The sequence below is a fragment of the Pimephales promelas genome, chromosome 21, assembly GCF_988280905.1.
Source record: "Pimephales promelas chromosome 21, fPimPro1.hap1.1, whole genome shotgun sequence".
NCBI classification, from domain to species: Eukaryota; Metazoa; Chordata; class Actinopteri; order Cypriniformes; family Leuciscidae; genus Pimephales; species Pimephales promelas.
In genome coordinates, this window is record NC_142789.1 from 24,375,304 (window position 1) to 24,398,135 (window position 22,832).

The following is a 22,832-nucleotide window of genomic DNA, read 5'->3' on the forward strand; positions in this document are numbered from 1 at the left end:
AACAACCAGCACACCCGGATGGTATATTAAAATCCTAAATTGCAATTTTGAATCTTTTAATCTTTTCCCGAAACATTCAGCCTAGTAAAAAAGACGCAGGTTCTGTGTGAAATACTATAAGTAATAGTGGTAAATTCTTTAATGAATTCAGTGCACAGTGTACCACAGTTTTATCTTGTATGGGATTCCTAAACCGGGGGTCACCAGACTTCTCTTTGGGATGACCTTGATTTTAGGGAAAATAAATATTTCAGGTATAACTGAAATCAAAAATCCTTCAACAGAGATATCTTTCCTCTTTGAGAGAAATGAACTAATAACTACTGTTGCCGTCTGTCGGCGCAATGTGAATTGGCCTTAAAGTGCCTTTTCTTACATGAAAAGGGGTCATGAAACAAATGACTTAATGGTTTTTCCTGAGAAAAAAAAAGGCCGAGAAGCACTGCTCTTGAAGACGTGACCGAAATAATGGTTTTAAAGACTTCTGTACAATCTCAAACATGTCCGCGATGTCTCTGAAGTTTCTTTTGACGGAATTCCTCTTCAAAGCCGAACGCAACAATGAGCAGGACAGGCACAAATTGATCGATCAATGCCGAGGAGAAGGAAACAATAATTGGCCATGACACTTATCATTACGGCTTCTTTGTTCTCTTTCAAACCTCATTCCTCCCCTTTGTCATCTCCGTCTCTGTGTCTGTCTCTACCTACTTCCTCTTGTCTTTTCTTTTCCATTCCTCTAGGATAACTACATGGCCTTCCGTTCTCTTGCTCTGGCTGTTGTGATCATTAGAGGTCATTGTAAGCAAGGGTGCGAGCGTTATTGAAATGCCTGCTCATATCAGTGTGTGGGTGGAACTGAAGTGTTGACCCACAACCTGCCCTCCCTCCCGTTTTCATACAACTTTTTGTCAAAATGAGCCAATTTGTTCACATAGAGACGCGATGAAAAAGGAATTGGTGCTGCCCCAGGGCCAAACTCTGAAAGCCAAACAAAGACCGCACAGTTCAGCCATAAACCGTCTGATCATCGCTTCTAGATTATTCATTTAGCTGCCCTCGCTTTTGATCGCAGACGGACGGAGTTTTTATTAAGCTGTTTTCACCATATGTAATAAAGTAAAACATGGTCATTGCGCTTTCGGGAGTGTGTTGGTGGAAGTGTGACAAGGATCCCCAGGGGAAACTTGTATTGCTCAGAAGTTGTTCTTTCAGAGCTTGAGGGACTTAATGGAGTTTGCAGTCATCGTTCATTTATGTATCAATTTTGTTGCAGATGGTTGTCTTAAAATAAATTAGGAGAAATGAGGAGAAGATAGATAAAATGAGTCAATTCTTCACATGCAGTAAGTGTATAAAATGAACATTCGAAAGCTTTGCTCAGATCGTGCGGTCTTGGAAGAATAGTATGAGAAAATATTCATAATGAAAATTCTGACCTTTGATTCCAGACCTAGGATCTTGGCAAATTGGAAGTGATGTCGAGATCTGTTATGGAACTTTATAGAAGAACACACTTGTGATATTAATCAGAAATAAAGTACAACACAAACGAGAGAGTCCCTAATCTGTGACTAAACCGATCTGTTTTATTGTTGTTTTTGTTTACTAAAACTTATGATAAAACATAATTAATTGAAATAGAAATTAGATTGAAAACTTAAACTAAAAAAAAAAAAACTTAAATAAAAATTAGAAATGTTGCCTTAGCAAGTAAATTGAATCAGTTATAAATAAAAGTAAAGCTGGATATAAATAAAAAATTATATAAAATTGATGTAAATTTAGAGTATATATATATATTAAGGCTGAACTATTAATCGCGATTATTTGCATCCAAAATAAAAGTTTGTGTTTGCATAATAATATATATTTACACACACATGCATGTATATTTAAGAAAAAAAATATTATTTATATATAAATTATATATAAATCTATATACAGTATATACATGAAAATATTTCTTAAATATATACAAGCATGTGTGTGTATTTCTAAAATAATTATACACAGTACACCCACATATATTATGTAAACAAACTTTTATTTTGGATGCGATTAATCGTGATTAATCGTTTGACAGCCCTAATATATATATTAGGGCTGTAGATATTTAGATAATAAAATAATGGTTTGTTATTAAATGACCATTTGCTGCTTCTCTCATCAATGTCTAGGAGAGCTAGACATTTTCAGTCAAGCATGACTTACATTTTGATTTGTTCCTTAAAAATGATCCTTTAGCTACAAAACACTTAGTGCAAAAGTGATGCATACCAATTTTATTATACTTTTATGGTTGCTTTGTCATTTTAGAGATTGAAAGCCTTAGTCATCAATCACTTTCATTACACTGAAATGATAATGAAAGGACAGGATATTCTTATAACATTTATCTTTTGTGTTCCATGGAATAATTAAAGCTTTTAAACAACATGAGCGTGAGTAAAAGACCACTTTAATTTTAGTGGTGAACCAAATTAATACTCGACTGTCCGCTCTCCATTTGATTTCAACGGAGAAACTACTGAGATATTAAAAAAGATCTTCTGATTTGTCATTCCTATGGGATATTGTGTCCTCGATGAACATTTGACTAAAGTCATTTTCACGCTCGCTGTTAATGCAGCTATGTTGTGCCACTCTCTATAATAATTATGACATGATAAGCTTTAAGAAGATTAACATAAACTCCTTAATGTAATTATCTTTAGTAATGCTATTTACCGAGTTAAATCACAGTTTAACTCTAGAAAGGAGCGTATTTTGAGCATATCAAGGCTTCTGTCCACTGTTTGGCGAGACGAGTTCGCGTTTCCCCTTATGAATACTCGCAACCGGATTGACGGCCGCTCTGTAGTTCAATTTTGAACTGTGTGTGATATATGACGGAGTGGATGTGACAGGTGGTGGGGAGCTCTGGATGACAGCTGTCGCTCTGAAGGGAGTCTCTTACACAGATCAGAGAGTGTGTGAGCATGTCCGAGAATCTGTGTGCTAGTCCGCGGGACACAATCAAAGGGCCTGGTCACCTTCCATGTGTTGTTTAACACACACACACACCTGCCAAATGAATTTAAAATGTTACTGGTACTTGCTCAATTGCACTTTAATGCTTAGGTACTTAAATCTGTCAATCTGCCACATGGGTTTTTAAAGAACTCAATATGCGTAGTTATGTATTTCAACAGAAAATCAAAGTGGGTCCTATTTAACTTTTAAATTTGTTTAATTATTGTGCAAAAATATTCATCAAAAATGAGCTTTCTCCACCTCTGAAAACCTTTTTAGCTGACATTACATCAGTTAATGTTAACCATTAGCCAAACAGCTATTTATGCATTGTTTCAGGCTGCTGTTGTAGGCAATGAAGGCCTTGTGAAATCTTGCAAGTAATTATCACAGCAATTTAATGCTGGCTAATGTTCCTGTAATAAAGTTTAAAGCAAAAACCATTACGGTTACGTTGAGACACTCTCAAGGGTGAATGTGACGTTGTGGTCACAGAGCCTTTTAAAAAGTGGTTGCTGGTAGGGTTTCATGAGAAGTTCAGGTCTAGCTCCTTTCTTGATAAAAAAAGTCTCATTACAGAAGAAAAAAATGCAGATTTGTAGTCAAGCGGAATCAACTTTGACAACGCAGTGTTTAATTATTAAAAACACAATGCCACGGGTCTGGTTGCAGCAGAGATGAAACAGGATCTATGTGCAGGAATCTTCATGGCAAACAAAATGAAACTATCAAAAACACGAACAGAACAACCAAGCATTAGGCGACATCAACAGACAACTATAGGACTAAACACAGGGCTTAAGTACACCTCAAGCAGAGAAACTAATCAGACTAATTAACAAGACACACCTAATCAAATCTGTAACCAATGAGACAAGCAGACATGGAATATATATATATATGTATATGCGGTAATAAAATTTTTCATAGTTCAGTTCTTTTCAATAACTCTTTATATGCACTGACACATTCTGAGAGGTCGGCTCTAAATAATTCTTTTTTCCTCTTTTTTTCCTACTGGACTCTAAATGGAGAAACTCCTCTCCTCCAATCGCCTCTCAGATCCTGCTGTTATAATTGAAAATAAATTGATCTCTTGGGAGCGACGTGCAAATTTGATGGGCTGGAAAGTCCAGCTACCAACATCACGGATGTTTAATCTTGTCAAGTCCTGGATCGGCAACAAGATTAATTAACCTAATTATAGTTGAGTAAAAGCATACGGGAGAACCCACTGCTCATCGCTCTGTCCTGAATATCAAACATGATTGTTCCCATTGATTTAATATATAAATGTTTAGGAGAATGTTCCAGGCTTTTTTTCCACCCACTCTTTGTTGTTATGCCCATGTAAAACTGTGAAAAAGTTCGGACTAGTGTAAATAGCACATGTTAAGGTGTTACATGTAGTTGTGGAGCACATGCCCATATCATTAATTAATAAAACCTATGGAAAAACATATGGGATTGGTCTCACTTTCGCCATGCACCCATCACAACACATTAACGTTCACGCATGCTGTGATTTATTGCGAGGTGACACTGAATCTTACTAAAAATATCTCTGTAAGATGTCTTGGTGCTGTCAATCTACATTTACATTTAATGATTTACCAGATGCTTTTATCCAAAGCAATTTACTTAAAGGGATAGTTCACTTTGAAATTAATTTTTGATATGTTTTAGCTTACCTCAAGGGCATCCAAGATGTAGGTGACTTTGTTTCCGCAGTAGAACATTAGATTTTATGTATGTATGTATGTGTATATATATATATATATATATATATATATACAGTATATACACTATGTACTACTATATTCTCTAGATACAGTAGTCCATATATATAGATAATTTATTCCTGTGATGGCAAAACTGAATTTTCAGCATCATTACTCCAGTCTTGGTGGAGTAATTTGGTGATCTTTTATGAAAACCGTGATACATAGTTTTTTTCAAGATACTTCGATGAATAGAAAGTTCAAAAGACAAACATTTATTTCAATTTTGAATTGAACTTGCTGAGATAATGCAAATATCTTGTCACTTAATGCAACTTCACATTCCAAGCTGACTAAACTTAACATGCTTTTAACAGTGTAATGAAGCAGTAACACAAGTGGAGCAATTTATTACATTTTACTAAAAGATCACAAAGGCGAATCTTTGGAATCACAACAGGAAGTCAAAAATACCAAGAGAAAATGAGAAGAACCACCCCAGGAAATATGTGATTCAAAATTCGCAATTTTTCCACATGGCCGGTCAGTTTGGCAGCCGGGTATTTTTTAACCTAATCAACCAAGATGTAATTTTGATTTCATGAAAACATCTTTGTCACATCCCTTCTATTTACTCTTGTTTTTGGAGACAGACTTCAGTTCAAGTGCTTGTTTGCAAAAAGATGTGTCTGTAATTGAGGTTAGGATCCTTTCATTTGCACCTGTTGATTGGATCTACACTGTGTGCAGAATAAAGAACAAATGAACGAGGAATCGAGGAACGAGGATGTCTTTGGCTGCGCTGTAACACAACTTTAAATTTCTACAGTCAAAGCTTCCAGAGATTTTCTAACAGCGAGTAATCCGCAGCCAAAACGTCTTTTATCCTCTCACTGCCACATTACAATGGTAAATTATTCAACAGCTTGTTTAGCTCCCACATAATTTATGACCTCTCACACCTCTCTCTCTCTCGCTCTCTTTTCCTCTTTCCAAAAAAGACACATATATCCATAGACACTGGTTCTCTTTATAGGTCTCCCTGTTCTGATGTTTCCTCATTGTGCCAGTGATAGTGTAACGTGCTCACTGTCAATCAGCATTACAATTCACAAGAGCTCCATCTGCTTAACCTACACTACATGGGCATTTCTGCTTCAATAACAGTCCATTAAATGCATGAGTTTTGCATTTTGAGAGTGGATTCCACAGCAATATTGCACACAGCTATTAAACAGCTAAATGGTGCAGAGAACAAAAGAGCATCAAGGTTGTCTGACAGCTCATGCCACTTGTGTTTTGCAGTCATCGGAATTTGAACGTACAAGATACTATGGAGCATCAATAACAGTATTTCTCAGAGATTTTACACTTTGGGTCTGGGGGAGGGAGACCCATTCACACAACAGTTATCCTTGGCCCTGCCAATGTACAGCCCGTTCTCATCCCAATTGTAAATGTGCCAAAAAATTGTTCATTTACATTTATTTTAACTTAAATTTAAAAATATAACATATAATATTAAATTATATGTTTTAATAATATAATTGAGCATGTTAATGGTCCTAGCACGTTTTAAATATCCCACTTAAAGTGTTTTACAAATAAATTACTAAATGCTTTAGGGATGCTCCACTTTTTTTGGAAATATGCTCATTTTACAACTCCCCCAGAGTTAAACAGTTGGGTTTTACCATTTTTGAATCCATTCAGCCGATTTTCTGATATTTAGAAGAATATCAGTAACCAGACAGTTTCTGGTCTCATTGATTTCCACAGTAGGAAAAAAAATATACAATGGAAGTCAATGAGACCTTACTTATACTCTTCTAAATATCAGAAAATCGTCTGAATGGATTCAAAAAGGGTAAAACTCGACTGTTTAACTCTGGGGAGTTGTAAAATGAGCCTATTTCCAAAAAAGTGGAGTATCCACTTTTCTTACCGATACGCGTGTAATTCGTGGCGTTTTAACGAGTTTTATAGACATTGTTTCTTATTCAAAAGTGGCGTTTTGCAACTTCGCATATCGCAAAGAATGAAGCATATTTCGTGTTTGTCCATCTGTGCAAGATAATTTAACCCTTTAAGCATGCGCGATATGTTTCAGATAGTAGCCTATATGGCAAGTGTAAACACATGAATCGGATATGGCTCACAATTTAAAGAACGTGTAAACAGACAGTTAAAAAAAATCGGATATAGGCAACAAATCACAATTGGGCATTAAGACCTGCAGTGCAAACGAGGCCTTAGCGTCAGTTAGATGACGCTTTCCTAGTGGTCTAACCCTACCCCAGACCTAAACCTACCCACTAAAGGTGGGTTGCCTTAGGATAGCGTCATCTAACTGACGCTAAAGGGTGCCTAAAGTGTCGGATATTGAAGCATGGTCAAAATTGTCAGTTAGATGACGCCTTGGGATGAGAATGCGTTGCAATGTAAGTTAACAGGACTAGACTTGGCCCTGTAAGAAACCAGCTTGCTTGACAACTGCAAAGAAATGTATTGAAAACCATAGCCAAAACACCCCTAGAATCAAGTGTTGCACAGAATCAAAATTCACTCATATTTTCTTCACGAAAAGTAAAACTGCTGGACAGGCTGTTCTCAGAGCTCATTTTCTCAATCTTTACTGCCATTCAATATGGTGATTTTACCATATGGTTGCCAGCCATCAACATACAAAACCTCCAATTACAGTCAGAACGTCTTGTCCTGCTAGTCTTTAAGGCATTAACGAGTCCCAGATTTATGACAATGGTGTTCAGTTACATTTCTCCTATGTAGTTTGAGAAAGTCAGATGAAAGAGTTTTATCTGAGCATGCACACAGGAAAGTGATTGTTCTTTAGTTGTGAGCTAAAGAATTTTGCCGAGGTGTTTGTTATTATTGAAAGGTTGTTTGTTCTGAAATTATTAATCTACTGGATGAGGCCACCGTTGCATCATCGTGGACATCCTCACACACACACACACTGACTGGAATAAATAATTCAATATTTGTCTTGAGGTTCATCATGTTTTTTTCCAATTCAAGATGAATAAGTGTATTTTTGTGGTGTGCAAAACCATAACGCACAGAAATACACACTCTATGCTTTACCACAGCCCACATGTAGCAGTATACTGAAATGATTACAACATAAAAAGAAGTGTGAAGGTCTTAAAGTGAGATGCACACCCAAGCAAAACGCAGAGCCAACTTACTTCATCTTCTCGTACTCCTACACGATCGCCATTGTGGCTCTAATAGCCGTGCCGCAGTCGCATGAATGTTCTTTGACAAACTGTGCGACTGGGGTGTAGATAGGTTAAATGACTTGCCATGGGGGTTGAGGAGGAAACCATCACTTCACTGCGGTAATGAAGGTAAAAGATGGTATGTCCTGCCACCTTAAGGGCCAAGACATTAGTTCCCACTCGCTGCAGCTTTACAGACACACACTAAGTAATTGATAGCCCCGAGAACCTTGGCTGCATTACCATAAAGGTTTCATAAAAAGGCAGAATATTAGTGTTTGGTTATGAAATTCAAATGAGCCAATGCAATATAGATGGCAGATATTGATAATATGAGATAATTGACCAGCGCTAGATATCAGAGGAATAAGCTGAGATTCATATTGAGGCTCAGTAAATTATGCATCCTTGCTCAAAATGAGAGGACATGACGGATGAGTCTAGAGAAGAAGGTCTGTGCTGGAGTTCAGCTAAAGGTGCACTGCATAATTCTTCCCTTGTTTAAAAAGTTTTAGACCTAAACAAATAAACAGTGCTTTTTGTAAAATAAGTTTTGATATTATGTACACTCACATGAGATGAAGACTCCAGTCATAAATGCGGCCGAAACGAGATGTTTTATTTCAGGAGTGTGCCCACTCTAAAAAAAAAAAAACGATTTGTTGACTGAACAACCATTACTTATAAAAGTAATTAGATTAAACACACAAAAAAATTAAGTATTCATAACTTTTTCCAATATTTGAGTTCACGCAACACGGTTAACTTAGAAAATATATGCATCACATTACATGTATTTTTAAGAATGTTGCGTGAACTCAAATATTTAAGTACATATGAAAAAAGGTTTTCTTGTTAATTTGAAGTCAAATTATTCCAAATTGGGATTACTTAAAAGTATTATGCAAAAATCCAACACATCATTTTTTAGAGTGCATTATGAGATCACATGATTATAAAAAAAAATATTATAAATAATAATAATAATAATAATAATAATTCCCACAGGGTGAAGTTAAGTTGAGATAAAGCCTTCAACTTTAAATATTACAGTCTTCGTTTTTAACATACACGTCTCAAACAATGCATTTGAAAGTTTAGTTAGCATGCTTGTTATTTTAGACTTGAGACAGACTTTATGGAAAGAATTTGAGACATAGTTCAAAAATGTATTTTGAAAACTCGCATCTTATTCTGAAACCATGTGTTAAATACAAAATAAATTATGGAGAATGTCCATGTTGTTTTCCATGCAATTGGAATTATAAATTCATTCATCAATCATTAATCTACAGACATTTAATTTGATGCAAAGAATAATGCATAGGCTTTTACAATGCAAATTATTGTAATCTAGTGTAACTCATTGGTGTAGCCATTTACTGGCCATTTTATAGTTGGTTTTGTTATTTTTTAACCATATAAAATAGCAAAGTTATCTCTCCATTACAGTACGGATCCAAGTCAGCTCTTTAAAATGCACAAACTTTACTCTGCCATCTCTTTTTAACAAAAAAAAAAAAAAAAAAAAAAAAAAAAATCTGTTAAACGCCTGCTTTCTGTATAGGAGGTAATAGAGCAGCTTAAATTGCAACAATCTAGAATGAGCTTAATTTACATAAAAACAGTTTGCTAAAAAATTACACTGACTTAATTCATTCATGGCACTGTGAATTTAGTGCCAGATTAAATTGGATTGTTGGACATTAGTATTAGAATACAGGTCTTTGCACTGAAATTAAATGTGTTTCGTAGATTTGCCTCTCATGGTTCATAAATCAATTGTGTTTCATTCTGAATGTTCTATGCAACCTTGTGCTATAATCGCCAAAGCTAATAATGAATTGATCCAGAAAGGGAGACTTAGCATAATGGCCAAATTAATAATTCATATGCACAGACTGTTGGAATTAGAGATCAGAGCCTGCTGAGAGAGTTTGTCCAGATTCAATGCTTTAGCAAAACTCCACTCAAATAGATTTTAGCAGGCCCATTGATTTAATATCAGTTTTGCCAGCAGGAAATTTACATTCCACAGGCAAAAATATAGGTCTTGGGGTGAATAAAACCAAATTAAATTCACTGTTGGAGCCTGGAAGTTATGTTCTGTATAGCGTAAAGCTAGTGTTGTGTTATCTCTTCGCTGATTGGCTAACAGGTCTTGAGCAAACATTTTATTATAGGAGCTGCTTTCGCTCACTCATCTGATAACCCATAAGAAGAAAAAAGGAAGAAACATATCTCAAAGGAGTTCAATTGTTCCTTCTGGATAGCAGTGAGATCAAATGGAAAACAAATGTCTTTTCCTGCATTGTCTCCGGTTTAATTATTTCTCCTGACCTAAAAGACTACTCACATAAAGAATATCAAATTTGTCAAGAAGTTTCAGATTCCAAAGTGAATTCCAGAATTTCTCATCAAAATCATAAAAGACCAAATGATCTGAGCTGCTATACAAATTAATATTCAATTTTTATCTATATTATCTGTTTGACAACAGTAGATCTATTTTTATCCTAATAAATGGGGATAAATGTTTGAGATTAAAGAGATAGTTCACTTGAAAATTAATTTTTGGTATGTGTTAGCTTACCTGAAGGGTATCCAAGATGTAGGTGTCTTTGTTTCCACAGTAGTTTAAATTTTGATATTTTTAGGTCAAACCGTTCTTGTCTGTCAGTCATATAATGCAGGTCTATGGTCACCACCTTAAAGAGCATGCACAGAGAAGTCCAAATTAAACATTATTTAATGACTCATAAATGTAATTACACATTGATGGCCTAAGACACAAAAACGAACAGTATTTATATAGTTTTGACCTCGTTACCACAATGTGCCCGCGCCCTTAGATCACTTGGACGTGGCTGTGGTCACAAGAGGCAAAAACGGTATAAATACTGTTCGTTTTCTCACACAAACTGCTTGTTTCGTGTCTTAGGCCATCAATGTGTACTTACATTTACGAGTCATTAAATCATGTTTAATTTGGACTTCTCTGTGCATGCTCTTTGAGGTGGTGACCATAGACCTGCATTATATGACTGATAGACACAAACAGTTTGACTTAAAAATGTCAAAATTGAAACTACTGTGGAAACAAAGACACCTACATCTTGGATGCCCTTGAGGTAAGATAAAACATATTAAAAATTAATTTCAAAATGAACTATCTATTTTAGGTTAATGCGTCATTATATACATTAGAGAACTTCGAACATGAAGATTCTAAAATTCCCTATTTGTGTATTCAAAGAAAGTCAGTGGGATCCAATGTTTTAAACTCCACTGACTTTCGAAATATATCCATGCTTTATTCCACAGATAAAAGTCAAACAAGTTTGGGTGACATGAGGGTCAGTAAATGATGGTAGAACTTTAATATTTGGATGAACCATCAATTTAAGCACCATTAAGACCCCTGAGCTCTGAAAGAGAAATAGGGCGATGAGATCCCCTGGGAATGATCTCTGGTGGCTGTAAGTCCTCACAGACAATGCATTTAAACGTTCTCTATCACTTCCCATGTTGTGTGAATCCTGGGTGTCAAACCATAACTGCATTTCTCTTATTTTGAACTCACAGAAAGCTCAAACAATCCAACGCCGCCTTCAGGGCAAGCCGAACGAGGGGAGAAGACGACGACAGAAAGAGGAAAGAACATAAATTAGGAAGAGAGAGATGAATAGAAGTCCATACAATGGGCCGCCCTGGAGTGCTCCTCTCTCTTACATTCAGTCAGGAGAGCCACTTCAAACAGGTCGATATTAAGATAAATGAGGGAATCTAATTATTTACACAGGAAAACTGTCGGAGATCCATTCAAACGCGGAGAGCCGCCCCATATTCGCTATTCTTTGAAAATCTTCAATCATCTTCGATGACATAATTTTCTAAAAAGCCAATATTAAAGATGACTCACTCAACTGATGCTTAAATAAGATCTTTTGTGGAAATAAACAGAGAAGAATTGGGTGTCCTTTCTCATTTGAACATTTTCTCTCACCACCTTTGTCAAAGAGGAACATCTGCTGTTGGCTAAATGGGCACGGATTTTGTTCTTTTACCACTTTAATAACAAGTCAGAATGGCAAATATCTGCTTTGCAGTTTCAGTAATATTAAACTTCAATACGGACAGTGCGGCAGGTGCAGGCAGGCCTTTGAGGCTGGGCCTTGAATTTAATTGCTCATGTATGTGTTATAAGGTAACCTTCGGGGAAGATTTGGATGCAGATCTACCTGGAAGATTCTTCAGTGCAGAAAAAGCTGTCCTTGAACAGTGACATGGTGATATTCAACATCAAAATCGCTTTGAATGACTTGTACAAAATGTGAAAAAAAATACTTAGGCAAATTTTCTTTCAATCGTAACTTTTGTTTGCAGAATTTTACCACTACTTTTGTAGTATTAATTAGGCATGATTCTTTTTCTGTTGATAGTCACCTTCTGACACATTAATATGAAGCATTGTTTAAACTATTTTTTAAATAAACATCCTCTTAAAGGGATAGTTCATCCAAAATTCAGTCATCGTTTACTCACCCTCAAGTTGTACCAAACCGGTATGAGTTTCTATCTTCTGCTGAACACAATTGAAGAATCAAAAGATTTTAGATCAACTAGATATGTTGTGAAAATCTGATGTTCTAAAGCACTAGAAAAATGTCAAGTAAGTCTGGGAATTTGAAAAGGGTGTCAAATACAGTACGGTTATGTCGCTAGAAAAAAAAAACAACAAACAAACATGGGACATCTAGTCGTGATTATACCATTTCCAGTGGCCCCATTGACTTAATATGAAACAAAATAGCCCACAATGGAAGTAAATAGGGCGCATCAACTGTTAAATATCATAATCATTACATATGTCTTTTAAATTAGAGATCACATTCAAAATTATACAACTGAAGATAAAAATGCTCAAATTAAATAATTCAATTTCTTTGTGTTTTCAGTTATCTTGTACACCATCCTGTTGCACTCAAAATATATAATGTTAACGCCAACTTCACACTGGCAGTTGAAATCAGCTCCGATACGGCTCCGAAACGACCGGAAGTCATTGATTTCCTATGGAGATTCACAGGCCGCATGCGAATGGGTCCGAAGCGGGTCCAACCGAGTGCGGTGTGAAGAAAGTTGTTTGCGTTCAAAAAATTGAACTCTTGCGAAAACTACTCAATTCCAGGGGAAGTTGAGTGTTGCTATCGTACTGATAAACAAACCTGAATTCTCAACTTTAAATAAAATAAATAATGATTTTATAACGATAAGTTGTCATGTCCTGTTTTATTTTCATGACTTTCTAACGTTATTAGGGCAGTTAATACAATTAAATTGTGTTAAATTGAACTATTGACATTATACCACTACTATAGCACTTTTTTTTAGCCGATCTGACAAACACATTCTCATCCCAAGACGTCATCTAACTGACGCTTTTGACCATATGTCAACATCCAACGTTTTAGGGTACCCTTTAACGTCAGTTAGATGACGATCCTAGGGCGTCACCCAACTGACGCTTTACCTTTAGCGTCAGTTTGATGACACGGCTAGGTTTAAGTCTGGGGTAGGGTTAGGATTTGATGGGGTCATCTAACTGAGGGTACCCTAAAACATTGGATGTTGACGTGTGGTCAAAAGCGTCAGTCTTGGGATGAGAACGGGCTGATGTGACATGCCAACGTCCTGAGCAACTTTCCTCACGCAGCAGCCTTCATATTAATATCATAAGCCTCATCAGAGAGATCATACAGAACTGACAGAATCAACCTTTCTAATCTCTCCGCCATTTTTGTTCAACCCGCTTCCGACGGTTTTCACTGTGTAGTACGACGTCCGTTGGGGGCGCTGGTTTCAACTGCCAGTGTGAAGGCAGCGTAAGGGAGTAAAATGGGTTGTGAACACCATTTTAGGTTGACTTTAATCAAAAGCTCTTGCGCCACTTGAAGTAGATGCCAAAATCCACAGCCGTAGTATCATCATTTTAATTAAATTAGATCCTCCCCTCGTTGATCCTCATCATTTTACCCCCAGATGATTGTGGATGCATATTTTGCACAGCTTGATGGCTCCTACTAGACCATCCAAGACATATAACACTCCTTAATATTATTATGGCTTTTACAGCTTAATTAAGGTTGCAATAAAAATATTAATTTGATTTTTTTCTGTATTTTAATAGCATCATAATTGCAAAGCCTCTTTTTTCACTTCAAAGAGATGCTACACCACTACTTACACTCCAAAGGCCTGAGGGAAATTCTTGTTTTTTATACCAGATAATAGTTATAATATATCTCGATTTGTTTGTGGGAGAGAGAGGACCGAGGCAGCAATTATAGCAGTGGATGTAACCGCACGAACCATGGGTACACAGAGCTGGCTGGTGGGTTTGCTACAGGTGCGCATGCAGTCTATAGTCGTGTCAGTACATTGATGACCTGTGCAAATGGGAAAATATACTGTGTACCGGTCAAAAAGAGCCCCCTGGAAATGGCATAATCACGGTTATCATGGGGTGACATAACCGTACTGTATTTGACACCCGTTTCAAATTCCCCGACTTACTTGACATTTTTCTAGTGCGTTAGAACATCAGATTTTCACAAAATATCTAGAAACGTGTGAAAATCTTTTGATTTTAAACAAATATGACGGAAAACAGACCAAAGTTTTGGCTTATATTGCATCATGGTAGCATTAAAAGTACTCATAAGCAAATCACTTTGACCAAAACTGACATACAAGGGAGGGGGGAAAGCTAATTATATTAGAAATGCCATACAATTAAATATTTTACACAGCAAAAATGTATAGCCAGCTATAGCCACAATTTATTGTACTACTGCATGATCTCTCTCCCTCTCTCTCTCAAATGTACAAAGAGTCACATACTCAAATATATCCCTGCATATTTGCTTACACATGAAATAGCACATTGGATAATCGCTTAATCAAATTTATTCATTAAAAAGGAAATGTATCATTTTCTACCCCATTTTTTTCTCACAGCGATCTATTGGAACAAACCCAGAGTAATTATGTGATGGCGCAGTTGGGTCTTTTGTGAAGATGCATTACAGATGCATAGAATATCAACTGCACCATTGAAACTCACTAAACATTGATTACAGCTTTAATTCGCATGCCTCTCCAATGATTCATGAAATTGTCATGCCCAAAGTGGAATTGATTACCAACAGTGCACTGTAGCTAGGAAAAATACCCTTGACCGTAGCTGACCGACAACAGGCTCTCGTTGAAAATGATGTACATGTAATGTATCTCAATGAGCATGTGAATCATTGAATCAGAAAGGTAAATTATTACCCAGGCATTAGATAATGGCCCAAACACAGTTGGCCCCTGGGGGCTTCATGCTGGTCCAATTCAGTATTCAGTGCATTACTTCATTTTCATACAGGCTTCGTTGTTCAGTGCTCAGGCCTTCCAGGTGAGACTCTCTCGAATTAAACAAATGAACAGGATATTGTGAAAAAAGCGATAGCATTTAAATTAAAGTAGTAATGTTTACGGACACTGGGCTGCAGGTCTGTGAAAGGGTTTTAAAATCTGTTGAAAGATTATCTAAGTTCAAGTGGACCACAGAGTTTCTATAAATTTATATAAACAGAGAAGTGCACACACACTTTATAAAATTTCTTCAGCGTCAACAGCAGTTGGGGATTCACTGTGACCTTGAGTCTTAAAAAAGCGTCAAGTTGAGTGTCAAAAATATAATGTTTCAGCAAACACCTGTGGAAAACATCTAGTGAACATTGCTCCTTATTCTTACAAATAAAACATTTTTGCTGCAAATTAAGTTTTACGAGTGTATTGGTAGATATATTGTTTATTATTTTCTGATTGTGGGCAGAACTTAGAAGCTTCTGAAGTAAGTAAGTGTGAAAGGAAGTAAGTAAGTGTGGAAGGAAGTAAGTGTGGACGGAAGTAAGTGTGGAAGGAGGAAGGAAGGAAGAAAGGAAGTAAGTAAGTGTGAAAGGAAGTAAGTAAGTGTTGAAGTAAGTGTGGAAGTAAGTAAGTTTGGAAGTAAGTAAGTGTGGAAGGAAGTAAGTGTGGAAGGAAGTAAGTGTGGACGGAAGTAAGTGTGGAAGGAGGAAGGAAGGAAGGAAGGAAGTAAGTGTGGAAGTAAGTAAGTAAGTGTTGAAGTAAGTGTGGAAGTAAGTAAGTTTGGAAGTAAGTAAGTGTGGAAGGAAGTAAGTGTGGAAGGAAGTAAGTGTGGACGGAAGTAAGTGTGGAAGGAGGAAGGAAGGAAGGAAGGAAGTAAGTGTGGAAGTAAGTAAGTAAGTAAGTAAGTGTGGAAGGAAGTAAGTAAGTAAGTAAGTAAGTGTGGAAGTAAATAAGTAAGTAAGTGTGGAAGTAAGTAAGTAAGTGTGGAAGTAAGTAAGTAAGTGTGGAAGTAAGTAAGTAAGTAAGTGTGGAAGGAAGGAAGGAAGGAAGGAAGGAAGGAAGGAAGGAAGGAAGGAAGTGTGGAAGGAAGGAAGTAAGGAAGGAAGGAGAAGAAGATTGTTAAAGGTAACAAGGGTTGTTGATGTGCCAAACACAGATTGAGTTGACGTGGATGTTCTACATGGAAAAGAATGAACAACAACTGTGTGATGAGTTTGGAAGGGACTATCTGGACCAACCAATGGCATGGAAACCTGTAACTGTACAACTAATTAGATTCATATTTAAAGTTACATTCTGATTTAGAAATGATTTAGTTTGTCATTCGCAGAGAAAGTACATCCCTTCAGCTGTGAGACTTATTTGATTCAGTTGCTTATCGATAAAGCTCATCTAGTCATGCAGACATACTGTCAAATTTGTGACAGATCCAGTTAGCATTAAGCAGAGATAACATGAAATCAAATTTCTTGCAGGCCCACACATGCAAGGTTTATGTAGGCTATTCCTCAAAGTGAGCGTGTCATTATGATTGACACATTACTCTTCAAATTATAAACTTACAACTGATAAGAATAAGCTATAGTCACACATATAACTTTCTACCAGCTAATGTGCTGAAAGAGTTTTTCTTCGCATCAATTCAAAAAGATGCACCCATCGTTTTACAGATTTAAGGCTTTTTGCTCACTTTATTCATAATTTGTTACGGAAGCCAAATTTTAATTAGTATCCTCTGTTTGTTGTTTGAAATCCCAGACACTGTAAACAATTTCTGTCATGAGTCCATTATATTAAATTCAGGAAATGGCATGGGTATTATACTGTATAAATGTGGTATTTTAATTATGCTCTAAGAAATAAAGTGCAATAAAAATCCTAAACAGTGACAGTTGACTGTGTCTGCTGGGATAGGTACACTCTTCAAAAGTTTGCTGTCGGTAGGATCTTTTAATGTTTTTGAAAGAAGTCTCTTACGCTAACCATGAAGTATAAAAAAAAAAAAAAATCATGATTTGTTACCATAACGTCTTCTGTCAAATCAACTTAGATAATTTATGTGGTTCAGAAAACGTAATATTTAGAGTTTCTGATTATTAAATCAATCTCCTTCATTGTATTAACTCAATTATTCAATTTCAATGAACTTAAAGTTAAGGCAACCACTTCATTTTTTAAGTTAAACCAACAATATTTTTTACAGTGTGGATACATTTATGTGATAAAATAGAAAACAGATATTTTAAAGTGTAATAACATTTCACAATATTATACTGTTTTTACTGTATTTATTTTAAATGTAATTAATTCCTGTGATAACAAAAATAGTTTTATTATTTGATCAATTTAATGCATTCTTGTTGAATAAGAGTACTATTTTATTAAGTATTAATTATAGTATAGTCAATATAAGTATTAATTACAGTAGTGTATTTTAAAAAAGAAAAAAATATATAGTACACACTACACTTTTCGTGTGTGGTAAGTTTGATTGAATAATATAAATTACTTTTTATGCACTGTAAAAATATATGTTCATGATTTGTAATCACAACATTTTTCTTTTGTCAAATCAACTTAAATAATTAATGTGGTTCAGATAACATATTATTTTGAGTTTCTGATGATTAAATCAATCTCCTTCATTGTATTAACTCAATTTTTTAAATGAACTTAAAATTAAGGCAACCAAGTTACTTAATCTTTTAGGTTAAACCAACAATATTTTTTGATTATTTATTTTATTGAGTTTATTTTATTATTAGATGCATCTATATATTTTTATTCACGTAAATTATATATCAAAGAACCATGGCATGCCGTTATTTTCTGATTTCATCACTGCACTGCTACAGTACTGGAGAAAAATGAAAAGAAAAAAAATTTGTAATAGAAGAAAGAGAAAAAGAAAGAGAGAGCGCGCAATGGACAAAATGTAATCTGTAATATCATTAGGGTTGGATGTTTTCTTCCACTTTTGCTTGTTCACAAAGCAACCCAAGAGAAGGACAGAAATGAAAGTCAATCATGAACAGAGGAAATGCAGAAGTGAAGGCTGGAGAGGTATCAGGACAGCTGTGGCACGAAATCATGCAGGGGTTCGCTGCCACTGAACAACGGACAAAAGCATCGGGCTTTGAAGTCGGGCCAGTCACGCTTTGAAGTTCTCTGAGCACCACTGATTCATCATGAACAAAAAAAAATATTCAAACATAAATACTGAGGGAATAACACAGCAGATCCAGAATCTTCTAAAGACAAAACAAAATCAAACAATGGACTAAATCTTCTTCTTTTTTTTTTGTCTTTTTTTTACTCCTCGCAATAATATTCCCCCCATTGAAAGCACTCTAATACACGTGAGTTCTTGGTCTTCATTTGTGTGGATGTAACTACGCACTACACGGGACATAGACCTTGAATTAGAGAATGTGAGACCTTCTCTCTTTCTTCCTTTCCTCTCTATCTCTCTCACACAGACACACACATATACACACACACAGAAACAGATGGATGGGCAGTGATCAATCTGCCGTGCACAGCAGTCAGCGGTCCACCTGCATTGTGCAGACAGTGGAGAGCAGACCGGCTTTAGATTTGCAAATGGCACAGGAACAATAATGGATCAGCTGGAGGCCAATCCGAAGGAGAAAAGAACACATTTACTCTTTATTAAACTGTGTACTGGAAATATGTACTGTGAGTTTGTAGTGCTAGTAACTCAACCACAAACATTGTTTGTTCTCTAGGTGTTAAAAAAAAAAAAATCAAGAACTACGCAAATATACTACGCAAAAATATAAAAGAAAAGCTTCAAAATAAATATGATTTCACGGTTTTAAATAATATATTCCACTACTAATAGTGGAGTAAAATATATTTTGTATTCAGCCATGCAAAAGCATGAAAACGGTGCTTACATACACTCTAAACAATGCTGGGTTCTTTTAACCCAAATTTGGGTCAAATAGGGACAAACCCAAAATGTTGGGTTAAAAATGTAATTTAACATTTTAACCCAGCTTCAACTTTTGCTTTCAACTGTACATTTTTTTAATTACATTTTTAACCCAACATTTGGGTTTTTTCCATATTTGACCCCAATTTGGGTTGAGTGTCGTCAACTGCCTTCTGTCTTGGGTTTTATGTTTATATTTTTAGTTTTTGTGCTAATTTTAGTTATTTTTTGGGCTTTTGTCATTTTTTCCACTTAGGTTTCATTTAGTTTTAGTTTTGTCCAGTTCTCAATGTTAAACTTCAGTTTATTGCCAACATTTCTAATTTTGTTTATATTCATGTTTTATTCTAGTTTGATTTTAATTAACATGAATATATATAGTTTTTTTTTTTGCCTTTTATTATGAATTTATTGACACTCTAAACAATGTTAGGTTGTTTTAACCCAGAATTAGGTAAAATATGGACAAACCAAAATGTTGGGTTAAAAATGTAATTTAAAATTTTAACCCAACTTCAACTTTCACTTTCAACTCAGTTTTTTAATTACATTTTTAACCCAAAATTTGGGTTTGCCCTTACTTAAACAACCCAGCCTTTTTTAGAGTGCAGGAAGCGAAATGGAAGGGAGAGAGAGGGGGACAGGATCGGGAAAGGTCCACGAGCCGCGTCTGGACCTCGGGACGCCTAGTTTTATTTTATTTTATTATTTAAATCACTAAATTTAAAACGAGATCAACCTTTCTCTCGCTTTGACTGCCATCTTAATTTTTCGTTTTCACTGAGCTCATCACAAAAGCTGGGATTGCATTATTTTGGAGCAATTTATCCAAAATTAGATGATGCATTATTACAAGTTTCCTAGCTTTAAATAAAGATACTCTTTAATGCCTGTAAATGCAGTCTCCTTTAGGCAGCTCACTGAATTTAGGAACAGAGCAATTATGAACTTATTATGCCTCTAACAGTGTTATTTCCTTATTGGATCGCTCTCTTTGTATAAAACATTTACCTGGAGATTGCATTCAGCACTTGTTGCGTGAACACAGCCAGCGGGAGATAACATTTAATTAATAGCGCTTTTTTTTTGGGCATATAAACTACTGATTTATATGCAGATAAGAACAGAATAATAGTATGTTAATGTCGTGAGCATAGTAGTTATATAATGTAATCCAACCGCTGCAGTTGATGGAAGCTAAAATAAAACAAATAATGTACAACCCTACACTCCACACAGGGGATAGAGAGACAGAAAGAGAGAAAGATTGAGCAAGAGAGCCGGCGGGAGTTGGTTCTGTTTACCTGCTCAAGCCATTTTAAATCAAACCCCTAAAAATCACCATCTCGACCATATCGGGGAGAAAAAAAAAAAGACCCAAAACCAAATAATAAATTGAAAAAAAGTAGATGATTTAAGAATAAATACAACAAGCATCACATATGCATGGATTTTTCTTAGTAACCCACAGACAAAATCCAGTTCTTTCGGACTAGTGATTTATTTTTATCGGTTTTAACACAGGGATGCAATTGTGGCCCAGGGACATTAAAGTAATAACTGTTCGAATGATGATGTTGAAAGTCTCTGTTGCAGACAGCGAATTATATCAGTGGTTTTAAGTGATAGCAAGAAGTAAGCAGGTGTGCAAGAAGATGAAAGATAATTCAAAAGTGAGTGAACATATTTATTTTCTGATAGACAGGACGGGTAATTTAGTTGGTTGGACTTTGAAAAGCTATAAACAAATCATGATTCAATGTAAAAGATGTCAATTTGAAAACTGACATGATAGGGAATGAATGATTCAAGTGTGGCCCATGAACAACTCGTAATCAGGAGTGGTTTTGGCAAGCAGGGTGGGGCTGAGAGCTGTGGGAGCGGAGCGGGTTCACAAGGGGAGACACTGCAAGACGAGCCTTCTTCCCCTTAACCTCGTTACATTTGTTTTTCAGAAATTAATGACTGAATTCAAGATGGACTGATTACAGATGAACAAAAATGGGAATTTAGAGGCTTAAATGTCAAAGTAACTATGAAACATATTTTTTTTTTTAATGTGCTTCATTAGCTTTAGGGGCCATTTACACTACACTTTTTTAAAAATGTGTTACACGACAATTGCGTTTTGGGGTCCTTAAAACGCAAACCATTGAAAGTGGGTTTTAAAGTGCAAGTTTTTGAAAACAACCATGTTATTGTAACACAGTCTCATCCCAAAAAGTCATATAACTTTTGACCATTCGTCAATATCCGCCTTTTTAGGGCCCCCTTAAACGTCGGTAGATGGCGATCGCGGGCCGTCATACAACTGACGCTTTACCTTTAACGTCAGTTAGGTGACGGGTTAGGTTTAGGTCTGGGGTAGAGTTAGGATCCCATAACCTCATCTACCGACGTTTAGGGGCCCTAAAAAGGCGAATATTGACGTATTGTCAAAAGACGTCCCAAAACGTCAGTTATATGACGTCTTGGGATGAGACCGGGTTGGTTATTGTCTCCATGTAAACTACAAAAAATCCAAATTTGTGAAAACTGTTGTCAAGAAAATGATGATTGAGTGCTCAGTCTATAGTGTTTCTTTACAACATGGCATCGCCAACTACTGGCCTGGCATCATATAACGTTTTTAGTTGTTTTTGCAAATCCACGTTAAAGTCGGCATGAAATCAAATTTGACAAATCTTCTTTTTACATGTATATTGTAGTGTTTACACTCTCAGAAAAAAAAGGTATTGAAGCTGTCACTGGGGCTGTACCTTTTCGAAAGGTAAACTTTTGTCCATTTTAGGTGCTAATATGTATATTTCAGGTGCTAATATGTAGGCTAAATTTTAGGTGTTAATATGTAAATTTTAGGTGCTAATATAACTAAATTCAAGAAAAAAAATGAGGAAATTCGAACTTGCAGAGCCCAAATTAGCATGTGCTCATTATATTATATTATATTATATTATATTATATTATATTATATACACAACCAGGATGATTAAACAAAATTGAAAAATGAGTCAAATTTGATTTCATGTTTTCAGCTACAAAACTTTTAAATAAATAAAAACACTTAGCCTGAACTTTGCTCCTCTTAATCGGTAAATGGGTCACAAATCAATTCATTCATCATGGTTCAATGCGATTCCAAAATCAGCTCAGAAGCTCTGGCAAATCGTTTCAGAGTGATAAGCATTTCGAGATGCATTTTGGGACATGCAGAAGGGTAAATATCGATAGTGTGATGGCAAGAAAGCACAGATGACTTGACATTTAGACATGTATACGGTATCGATTCAGAGTTCAATAATACAGCTCAGGACCACTCTGCAACGCAACAGCCCACCTGTCGGATCAATACTTATTTCAGAGGAAGAAACAACTGCGAACAAAAAGAGATTTATCACACTTTCGATACGGAACGCACAAACAGTAAATTTTTAATATCCCTCAATATGCTGAAAGCAGATCGTCTTGATAGTGGTG

The 22,832-nt window shown here is 35.8% G+C and overlaps 1 long non-coding RNA gene across 1 annotated transcript in view; it reads right to left on the bottom strand.

The window, feature by feature from the left end:
- Positions 1-8,551: 8,551 nt before the first annotated feature.
- The window catches only part of LOC148970471 (uncharacterized), a 44,770-nt gene continuing 30,489 nt past the window's right edge, over positions 8,552-22,832 (bottom strand). Inside the window, exon 4 of the long non-coding RNA XR_016148441.1 lies at positions 8,552-8,618. This is a non-coding gene — a long non-coding RNA (uncharacterized LOC148970471). The remainder of the gene's footprint in view (positions 8,619-22,832) is intronic.